Genomic DNA, 12,124 nt, shown 5'->3' with positions numbered 1-12,124 from the left:
TATTTTTGAGACAGGGAGAGACAGTGCATGAATGGGGGAGGGTCAGAGAGAGGGAGACACAGAATCTGAAACAGGCTCCAGGCTCTGAGCGGTCAGCACAGAGCCCGGCGCGGGGCTCGAACTCACGGACCGTGAGATCGTGACCTGAGCCCAAGTCGGACACTTAACCGACTGAGCCACCCAGGCGCCCCCAAAAGCTTTTTACTTTGGTGTAGTTTTAATAGTTTATTTCCATTTTTGTTTCCCTTGCCTGAGAGGACATATCCGTAAATAAGTTGCTAAGACTGAAAGAGATTGCTGCCTCTGTTTTCTTCTAGGAATTTTATGGTTTCAGGTATTACATGTAAGTCTTCAATCCAGTTTGAGTTTATTTTTGTGTATGGTGTAAAAAAGTAGTCCAGTTTCATTCTGTGGCATGTAGCTGTCCAGTTTTCTCTACACCATTTGTTGAAAAGACTGTATTTTCCCTACTCTATATTCTTTTTCATAGGTTAATGGACTGTATAAGCTTAGGTTTGTTTGGGGCCTCTCTATTCTTTTCCATTGATCTGTGTGTCTATTTTTGTGCCAGTACCCTACTATTATGATTACTACAGATTTATAGCGTATCTTGAAATCTGGTATTCTGATTCTTCCAGCCTTGTTCTTCTTTCTCAAGATTGTTTTAGCTATTCGGGGTCTTTTGTGGCTCCACACAAATTTAAGTAATATTTGTTCTAGTTCTATGGAAAATGCTATTGGTATTTTGTTAGGGATTGCATGAAATCTGTAGATTGCTTTGGGTAGTATAGACATTTTAAGAATATTTGTTTTCATAATCCACAAACATGAAATATCTTTCCATTTGTTTTTGTCCTCTTCAATTTCTTTTATCAGTGTTTTATAGTTTTCAGAGTAGTGGTTTTTCACCTCCTTGGTTAAGTGTATTCCTAGGTATTTTATTCTTTTTGGTACAATTATAAAAGGGATTGTTTTCTTAATTTCTCTTTTTTATACTTAATTATTAGTGTATAAAACACAACTGATTTTTGAGTATTAATTTTATATCCTATAATTTTACTGAACTCATTTATTACTTCTAATAGTTTTTTTGGTGGAGTCTTTAGGGTTTTCTATGTATAATATGTCATCTGCTAACAGTGACAGTTCAAATTCTCTCTTACCAGTTTGGATGCCTTTTATTTCTTATCTGATTGCTGTGGCTAAGACTTGCCATACTGTATCAAATAAAAGTGGTAAGAGTGGACATCCTTGTCTTGTTCCTGATCTTAGAGGAAAAGCTCTCAGTTTTTCACCATTGAGTATGATGTTAACTATGGGTCTTTCATATATGGCCTTCATCATGTTGAAGTATGTTTCCTCCAAATCCACTTTCTTGAAAGCTTTTATTATGAATGGAGGTTGCATTTTGTCAAATGCTTTTTCTGCATCTATTGAGATGTTCATATAATTTTTATCTTTTGTTGATGTGGTCTATCACATTAATTGAAGTAAGAATATTGAATGAACCATCTTTGTATCCCTGAATAAATCCCACTTGATCATAGATTTTAATGTATTGTTGAAAGTTGTTTTGCTAATATTTTGTTGAGAATTTTTGCATCTATGTTCATGAGGGATATTAGCCTATAGTTTTCTGTTTTTATAGTTTTATAGTGTCTTTTTCTGGATTTGATATCAGGGTGATGCTGGCCTCATCAAGTATATTTGGAAGCTTTCCTTCTTCTGTTTTTTGGAATAGTTTGAGGAGAATAGGTATTAACTCTTTGAATGTTTGGTAGAATTCCCCTGGGAAACCATCTGGTTTCTTGTTTGGTGGAAGTTTATTGATTACTGATAATTTTGTTACTGGCATTCTCTCTCTCAAAATAAATAAACATTTAGGGGAAACTCAGTCACTTAGGTGTCCCACTCTTGGTTTTGCCTCAGGTCATGATCTCCTGGTTCAGGGGTTTGAACCCTGCATGGGGCTTTGCACTGATGGCATGGAGCCTGCTTGGGATTCTCTCTTTCTCCCTCTGCCCCTCCCTCCCCCTCCCCCCCCCTCAAAAATAAATAAACATTTTTTAAGTTTAAAAAATAAAATAAAGTAAAATATTTTTTAAAAATCTGAACAGACCAATAATGGGTAAGGAGTTTGAATCAGTAATAAAAAACCTCCCCACAAAGAAAAGTCTAGGACCAGATGGCTTCATGAGTGAATTCTACGAACATTTAAGGAATTAACACCAATCCCTCTCATTCTCTTTAAAAAAAATTGAAGGGGGGTGCCTTGTGGCTCAGTCAGTTAAGCATCCAACTTCAGCTCAGGTCATGATTTCATGACTCATGAGTTTGAGCCCTGCATTGGGCTTTCTACTGACAGCTCAGAGCCTGGAGTCTGCTTTGGATTCTGTGTTCAGATTCTGTTCTCAATCTCTGTCCCTCCCCTGCTCATGCTGTGTCTCTGTCTCTCAAAAATAAATAGAAAGATACATATATATATATATATATATATAGATAGATAGATATACAAATATATATATATATTATATATACAAATATATAGATATATATATTATATATACAAATATATAGATATATTACATATAATATATATATTATATGTAATATATATATATATGCATATATAATATATATATAATCGAAGAGAAGAAAATGCGTCCAAGCTTATGGTAGGAGGCCAGCATTACTCTCATACCAAAGTCAGATAAGGACACTTCAAAAAAAGAAAGTGACAAACCAATACTGTAATTTGGTCTGGTTTTTTGTGACTATAGATGTAAAAACCCTCAAAAATACTAGCAAACTGAATTCAACAGCACATTAAAAGTATCATGTAAAGAGACCAAGTGGAATTTATTTCTGAAATGAAAAAAATGGTTCAATATATGCAATCAATAAGCATGATAAACCACATTAACAGAATGAAAGAAAAATTATATAATCATCTCAGTAGATGCAGAAAAAAAAGTATTTGACAAACTCATTGCTATTAATAATGAAAAATTTTCCATTTCTACCTCTGATGTTACTGTAGAGAAGAGTTATGGATTTTTGTATATTCACTTTATACTCAGTCACTTATTAAATATCCCTTGATATATAAAGTTCTTTGGTAAAGTCTGTACAACTTCACAGAGAAATAGTTTTGATTAGCAAAAGAAAGCATTTATCTCTTCTTTTTGAAAAGTTATACCAATGATTTCATCTTCTTATTGTAGCTTCTATATCCTCCAGTGATATGATAAATTATAACACTAATAGTGTTTTCTTATTTTCATGAGAATCTTGAGTCTCATTAAATGTGTTTGGCATCTTTTGATATATTTACATAATGTTCTCCTTTTTTTCATGTTGACAGTTTAATTTTAGACCAATTCTACTTGGTAGTGTTATGTAGAATTTTTGCACTTATGAATGAAATTGGTCTATAATATGCTTTTCTGAACTATTTTCATCATCTTGTCTATTAAACTTAAATGCTAACCTCATGAGATTGTTGATATTTCATGGTTAGTCTGGAATGGTTTAAATCACATTGAAATTGGTGCCAGAATCAGATGGTTTCATAGCCTTTTATTTATTTATTTTTAATTTTTTTAATTTTTATTTTTGAGACAGAGAGACTGAGAGCGAGCAGGGGAGAGGCAGAGAGAGAGAGAGAGAGACAGAGACAGAGACAGAGACAGAGACAGAATCCGAAGCAGGCTCCAGGCTCTGAGCTGTCAGCACATAGCCAGACACGGGGCTTCAACTCATGAATTGTGATATCATGACCTGAGCTGAAGTCGAACACTTAACCAAGTGAGCCCAGGCACCTCCTGGTACCTTTTATAATGAAAAATCTTTATTCTCTTTCCCATTTCTTTTATTATGATTGATCCATTCAATTTTTTAACTTATTTTTGGAATAAGTTATGCTAATTTATACTTTTTACCAAATCATTTTTCTCCAGGTTTTCATATCTGTTGCCACAGAGTTTCAGGTATAACAGTGGTATTTTAATCCCATTCATTCCTGTGCTTATTTCCTTATTTTCATATTTATAATCTTGTATGATTTTGTTTTCTCTGTGCTATTTTTTCCCTCTCAGGTTCTTGAGAATATTATCTATTTCATTTTTTTAAGTTTTTACATTTATTTTCAATTTCTCCTTTTGTTCTATTCTTGTGAATTTCAGCTTTTATTTCTTGTTACCATCTTTTTAATCTTAGAATTACTTTATTGTCATTTTTTATATTTCTAAAATGGATACAAAATTCCTTTATTTTGGTACTATTTTTAATACTAAAGGCTTCTCAAGCAACAAATTATCCTCTAAACTACATTAGCTGAATCCCACTGATGTGGGTATGAGATGTTCTCCTTTCCACTGCTTTCTAAATATCTTGTTATTTCAGTTTGAATGTCCTCTTTCATTCAAGAATTATTTAAAGGATTTTTCTTTAATTTTAAGTAAGTTTTTGTTATTTATCCTTTTTTAATTTCTAATTTCATCATGTAAGGATCAGAGTATATAGCCTGTAAAACTCTCAATTATATTTAAGAAACATGGTTAAGACCTTCTATGTGGTCAAATGTAAATTTTATTATTGTACAAAAAAAATTATGTTGTGTTGAATTAAAAATTCCAGTCCTATCTTTTAAATAAAATATTTTTTTATTTTTCTACATCCCTGCTTATTTTTGTCTAGTAGATCTATTTTATTCTGAAAAAGAAAACATTAAAATCTCTCACTATTACTGTGCTTTCATCATCTTATCCCTGCATATCTAATAGTGGTTACTTCATATATTTAGCTGCTTTGTCATTTAATGTATACAATTCATTGGTGTTAAACCATTTTCATAAACTGCACTCGTTATGATGCCACAATGTCTCACCTTTTTTGATATTAATATAAGTACTCATGTGGGGAGCATATTAAATCTGGGAAGTTTGATGAAACTATAGCAAATTAACACACAAACTATTAGACTTTTCACTTACCCAGAAGATTCATTCAATTTTTTTAGAGTAGGCCTCTCATTTTTGACCTGGGCATATATTTCTCTCTCATTTATACTTCAAGAGTTTGGGAATAGGCTTATATGGAAGATATCTTTATTGGTAAATTGTTCACTTGTCAACTTCACTTTTCATTTCTAATCTGTTACACCTTTTAAACCTGAACCAGAATAAATATGACGTTCTGAAGGGCAGAGAGGAAGGGAGAGAAGGAGGAAGAAAATCAGTCTGAGGCCACTGGTTTGCTTAGGAAAGCTCAAGATCTGTTGTGTTTTGATATTCCTAAGGGCACAAGATTCACAGAAGACAAACAGGGGAAGATGGGAAGTTTGGCTGAAGGGCCAGAAAAATACTTTCTCTCCATAGGACCCTCATTAGAAGACTTCCATGAGATCATTAGTTGTCCCAACTCTGTCTTCTGACAACATATCTGTTCCTAGTGCAATATTAAGTCAATCAACAATGAGACATAAAAGCATATTGATTTCTATCAAGTTATAACAGTGGAAAGATGGATTCTTCTTATGGTTCCATTATTGGCTATGAGTTCCTATTCAGAAATAGAACCTAGGGGTTAAAAGCATGAGTTTGGACTTAGACTTCCTTGACTCAAATTCCATTCTCATCATTTAGCAATTGTATAAACTTGGGCAAGTTACTTAACCTTTAAAAACTCCATTCCTCAATTTACAGAGAAGGGCTATAATCATTCTTCTCAAGGTTTTCATGAGTAGTGAGTGATAGAATGTGCTGTGTGTAATACAGCACCTGTCCCCCAGAAACCTCTTAATAAATAGGAGCTGTAATTGCTGCTGTTATCAATATTGCTACCTAACATCATGCTTCTGTTTTTTTCATCTTAAAATACAGTGGGTAGGAGCTAATTTAATTGCTATCTCCTTGGAAATGTGTGCATGCAGATTTACTCTGTCAGCCTTCCTGGCTTAGGTTTATTCAAATCTATTTTAATTGCTAAGATTGTATAGTTCTCATTGTCTGACTTGGTATTAGTTTCATCCTACTACCAGTTCCCTGCAGTGCTCCTTGCTTAGCACTTACTAATTAACCCACCTAACACCCCAAGAACACCACTCCCAGGGCTCTACTTCCTCAGCAGAAATAGTGTGCTACACCTTTGTGAAGAGCTTAGATTGTGCTTCTGACCCTTGAAGGAGAAGAAAGTGCTGGGGGACTCATTTTTTTAGAATTAAAGTTGAACTCTGAACTTTTACAAACCCCACACCAAACACATTAAAAAGTTGATGGCCTTCCCTAAGAAGGTGAAAAATTAGATTTAATTTTTTATAAGAGATGAATGTGAAATATTTTGAATACTAACAGCAAGCACTTAACTGAAGCTTGTGAAGAGAGAAAGGAATGAGATTCAAATAAGTTTAAGAAAAGTTACAGCAAAAAAGACAGGGATGTGAACTTTGTATTATACTCATGCTATTTGTATTAACTTGTCAATTACTATTTTCTTTTTTAAAATGCTCATATGCATGTGAGTAATATAAATATGAAGACTGATCAAAAAATATGCATGTCTAATCAGAGTTTATCGTAGTAGGCAATAGTCATCATTCTTGTCTATACTTTGCAGAGCCCAGGGCAAACGCTTCCCTCACGTGGTAAACCCAGCACCTCGTGGGAGTCCGTGTAACCAAATAAAAAGAAAACTGACTTTGGCATCATGGCTGGTTCGGAAATATGATTCTGTGTCTTATTACCTTGGTGACTTTGGGCACGTTTATACTTCTTCTCTATAAAACATCCCTAGTTACGTCATCTATAAAATATCCTAATGCCTTAAAATATCACTGCAGTGATTGGAAATAATGATTAGAAACGGCCTGGAATATGTAAGATACTTAAATGGTAGCTACTACACCCAAAGAGTAGCAACATGTCAATACTGATGTGAAGTATATTTACATTATTATTTACAAGTATGTATTTTCAAGAATTTAACCTAGCTCAAAGAGAGTCTGGAAAACATCCTAACAGAAGTGTCTTTGTTTACCTGGGGGCTTTGGTACACAAAGAATTCCAACAATGTGACTTAGAATAGGGACTTTTGTTCACACAGTATCAGCTCAGCCTTCCAATGAATTGGAGAGTAAGATTAGCCATGTGGACAGCCAGCCAGGTCTAAGTGATCAGTAAAGCCTCAGGACACCACAGTCTGGGTGAGCTTCCCTGGTTAGGGGCAAACATTGTTTGCCAGTAAAGTTGAAGCGATCTGAGAGTTCAGATGAGAGCAAGCGGAAGCCCATATTTTGAACGTTCCTGGACTCTGGTCTATGCCTCTCTTCCCTTGGCTGATTTTAATGTTTCCTTTTGCCATAAAAAATTGTAGCTGAGAGGGGCGCCTGGGTGGCTCAGTCGGTTGAGCGGCCGACTTCAGCTCAGGTCATGATCTCACGGTCTGTGAGTTCGAGCCCCGCGTCGGGCTCTGTGCTGACAGCTCAGAGCCTGGAGCCCGTTTCAGATTCTGTGTCTCCCTCTCTCTCTGCCCCTCCCCTGTTCATGCTCTGTCTCTCTCTGTCTCAAAAATAAATAAACATTAAAAAAAAATTGTAGCTGAGAATGTAACAGATTTCAACGAGTTTTATGAGTCCTTCTAGTGAATTATCGAAACAGAGAGTGGTCTTGGGCACCTCTGAACTTGGAACTGGTGTAAGGTGAGGTGATTTTGTGTAATGTTTCCTAACTTTGCAAATTGGTTTGCAAATTCTCTATAAATATAAAATTATTCCAAATAAAAGTTTATTTAAAAACAAAACAAACAAACAAACAAAAACCCCTAGCATCACAGAACCAGCTCTGGCTAGATAAAGCAGAAAGGAGAATACCTAAATCGCCTTAATATAGGATGTTACTTGAAGGATTCTTAAAGCTAAGGAGCAAAGCCTCAAACCACCTCATGAAATTTTACTAACTTGATTTTACTGCATCCACGGGTAGTTCTATCACCGGGGTGGCTTCTGCCTCAGAAACTCAACCTTGGGCAAAGTTGCAGGAAATCACCACCCCTGCTGTTCCTATCACCTGTGCCAGAAAATAGTTAAGTTAATTAATTAATTAATTAGTAAATAAATTTAAAAAAATAGAAGTCCCATTTACAGCAACCCAACAGATGTAAGTGAGTTGCAAAAGAAGCTTGGGAATTGAGTTCTGATATCTCCCTTCAGGGACGGATGACTGCCTTTGTGAGAAAAGAAAAGATGTACGACCAAGTCAATGACAGACTGAAAATACGAAAGAGAAAAAAGAGACTGTGTCTCTAACTTATTCCTTCATGGTTAGAAAGATATTAGTTCCATGGAGATGTCAAATCAGCAAATATAAAAGTAATAAACACTATTATTAGTTTAGCATCTATTATGTACCAGACACTGTATATGCATCAACTCCAAACTTTGTAAGAGCCCTGCATGGCAAGTATTGTTATTCCTCGTGTTATAAAAGACAAAACTGGAGTCAGAGAAGTCAAATATGACCAACATCACACAGTAGCAGCTCTGACTGACTCCTTACCCTCTCCGTGCTATTGCTTTCAGGATGCCCCCAGACCACCTGAAGTGAAGGAAACATTTCTATGTGAATAATATAGTAAAGTATATTTGAATTTTGAATTTTAACTGTGTTCAGTTTTCCTTGAAGAATGGTTTTCATCCTAAAATCCCAGTCAGTGCCGTGTTCCAGGCATTGTTGTAATAGAAATGTCTAATGCCGGGTAAATGCTAGTGAACAAGGGGTCAAGAAAAGTATCTATCAGAGATGGTCACAGAGTGGGAAATGTGACAGGTGACTTCAGACGTGGAAGACCAAGAGGTTCTGTGTGGCTTCAGAAACACTGTAGATGTTCACCTTCCTGAGGACGGGATGGTTGGATCAGGCCAACAGTCTGTTATTAACATCTCATCTGGCGGAAACTGCCAGAGGGCCTGATGATGATGATACACACACACACACACACACACACACACACAAAACGCTGCTCATTTTTTAAACTTCCAATAAATTTATCATTAGGACATTGTATACTTTTTACCTTGGGAATTGTGACTAGGTTTTCTGCCAGAGACTTAAAAGACCTACTTCTATGTTCTAGCTGAAATATTATTTTGGGAAGGTTATGAATTCCCAATAGAAAATTCACGTATGGGAGAATAGGAAGGTGGCAGGGTAATTTTTTTGTCTGACCTGCCACATTTAAATTTCTCTTTCTAATCATCCTTGAAGATGTCAATGATGTGGACTTGTTTTTGCATAATGTGTGTGGCATAAATGGTTCAGTACCCATGAACAATGCTTCTTTAGTATCCAAATGAAAGCATACCAGAGTGATATATTTAAAATGCAAAGTGGGTCATATGACTCCTCTGTTTAAATCCTTTCAATGGCTTTTCTTTTAGAATAAAATTCAAACTCTTTACCACAATGGAAAAGAAAAAATTGCACTTGCCTTTATTATTTCTTTTGACCTTGGTCTTAGAAGTCTGAATGAATTTATCTACACAACTGCTGTAGAGACAGCAGTATAGCTCATTACAGAGATGCAGTAAATACATGCAGTTAAATAATAATCATTAAGTATCCTATGTTAGGTTTGTGGTAGATGATGGGGATACAAATTTATATAAAACATGGACAATGATGCAGTCTGGTGGGGTCACACATATGTAATTTGGCTCTCTTTCCTTCCCTATCTCACTTCTCCACCCCTCACTGTGCTTCCTCTGATCACCCCCCAAATAATCCTTATCTCAGGGTCTAGGATATTAATCTATGTATTTTAGAAAAGTTAGGAGGAAAGAATTATAATCCTCATTTCATGTTCCAGAAACCAATTTTTTCCTTTTTCACACATTGTAAAATTATAGAAGATTATGAGTTAAAAATCCCAATATGTAGAGATTTGGACAGAAAACTATAGTAGAACAACCAGAACATAACTCTGGTCATCCAATAGCACTATGTGGTCTTTGGGTAAAATTGTGTCTTTTTCTCACTCTGGAGATTTCTTCCCCACTTCTGAGACAAGGGGACTGCAGCTCCAGGAAATACATGACCGTTCTTTTGTCCTTGGCTTATTGTTAGTGTCAGAGCACGCTCTTCCCCAATCTTTGTAGGATTACATGACCCTCTAGGCTCCCATTCTCCCTGATTATCCTGTCATCTCAATTGGAACAAAACAGATTTTATACATTGATCAAAGCTTTACACTGTGATACATGAAGGATTCGTGATCACATACTAGCTATAAGTAACAGGAGTGGAGTCCTTGAATGGTTTTAAGCAAGGGAATTGCACTTGAATTTTATTTTACGAAGATCACTCTGAAGCCAGACTGGAACATGGAATGAAGCGGGGTAAGAATCGGGATAATAAGCAAGGAAGCCACATGTAATAAACCAGGTTAGAAATTAGTAAGGCCTGAATTCAGGGAATGAAGCTAGAGACCAAGAGATAGACTACAGCAAAACCAAAGTACAGGATTCTTGGAGCAGTGGCAGCAGATACAGATGCTTCTAGGTACCACAGACATTTGGTTAAGTTTTTGTTTCGCATTAGAGACTGAGTTTTACAAATGAGAAAAATATTACAGCCTACAGGACTCTATAACTACTTCAGATGGTCTCTGGGCTGGGCTATGAATGAGTTTTATAGAATCCAGGAACTACTGAAAATATTGATGTCATTGTGTGTGTGCACTTGTGTGGAGAGACCATAGTCAAATGGTTTCCAGAGCCAAAGGAGAAAGCTTTAGCCTAAGAAGGGCAAAGAGAAAACTTCATGCCGTTCCCTCTCAGAGAAGCTTGTGAGTGAACTGGGAGTGAATGTTACAAAGCTCTCTGCAACCTTGTTGGGAATGAAGAAAGACTGAGCCCTGAACAGGCAAGAAAAGTATGGATATGAAGGCAAGAAAAGTATTCAGTAACTGATGGGGAGATGCAGCATAAAGCTTTCTCAAGTTCGTGTTGATGGCTTCTGTCAGAGCTGACTGGGAAAATTCACCCAGGCCCCAGACTTTACAGAATGAGTTACTTCCAAATGGGGAGGTAAACAGAAGAAAAAACATTAGTGGCTCAGGTATCAAAAATGACCAGAGAAAATGTTATTTTGGGGGGCTACACCAGTTCACACGGTGCTTTATGAAGTTTACAAAGCCTCCCTGCTTCATCCAAGGGGATGCCATCTTGAGGCAGGGCTCACAGCTCAGTGGATTCTAAACCTCACACATGCCCTCAGCCGGCTTCCCTTGTAAGGGCCCCACCTGAACAACTGTACACACAGTCCCACCTCTCACGTATACGGACATTCAGGACAGCATGTCAGCAGCCCTCCTGCCACATCCTTGCAACCTTCCCAAGCCATCCCATCACCACACACCAGCTGCCCCCTGGCCCTTCCCCCTCCCCCACCATTCCTTCTTCTCAAAGCCACCTAGATATTCCCCACACCCTTCCCATTTTTCTAGAAAAAAAGCTTATTCACCCATCTTTCCCTCTCTCTGACATGCTTCTTAGAAAGGCTTACAACATCTTCCCAGCCTCACCCTTTCTCATCACTATCCCTGTTACACTGTTCTCTGTCGTCCAGATCATCCCTGATGAATCGTTAAGGCTCCCTGATCTCCCTCAGGCTTTTCTTTCCTTTTCTCAGTCTGTCATCTTCCTCCCTCACATCACCTCCCTCCCTCCCTCCCTCTCTCTCTCTCTCTCTCTCTCTCTCTCTCTCTCTCTCTCTCTCTAACAAGGTGCACTTTCTTGCTCCCTCAGGACTTCTGGTTGATATTTATTGCTTTCTCTGTAGAATCAGGAGCTTAAAGTCAGACAAGTCTGGCGGTAAAGTAACGTCACTACAAATGTCACCCCTCCACAGTTGTCTGGGTCTGCCTTCCGGTGTTCTGCCAAAACTACAGAATTGCTGCTTTGTCTAATTCCTCCCGAATTATTCTGGGACCTGAAGAGAGTATCTGAGGTGTGTCATGTCAAGGCCCCTTTGCTACCTGTTGAAAGCTGCCGTTGTCTTCCTCAGCTGTCCCAGCTTAGCAGGCTCTTGTTTTCTACCATCGCTGGGACCCCCATAGCAAGGTTTGCATT

At 37.1% G+C, this 12,124-nt stretch overlaps 1 long non-coding RNA gene across 1 annotated transcript in view; it reads right to left on the bottom strand.

Annotated features, from left to right (window-relative positions):
• Positions 1–12,124, bottom strand: part of LOC122207933 — a 44,276-nt gene that overhangs the window by 9,424 nt on the left and 22,728 nt on the right. The window contains exon 2 of the long non-coding RNA XR_006197062.1: positions 7,955–8,063. This is a non-coding gene — a long non-coding RNA (uncharacterized LOC122207933). The remainder of the gene's footprint in view (positions 1–7,954; positions 8,064–12,124) is intronic.

Source organism: Panthera leo, chromosome A2 (assembly GCF_018350215.1).
Source record: "Panthera leo isolate Ple1 chromosome A2, P.leo_Ple1_pat1.1, whole genome shotgun sequence".
In the NCBI taxonomy this organism is placed as follows: Eukaryota; Metazoa; Chordata; class Mammalia; order Carnivora; family Felidae; genus Panthera; species Panthera leo.
This window is presented reverse-complemented; position numbering and strand designations above follow the sequence as displayed.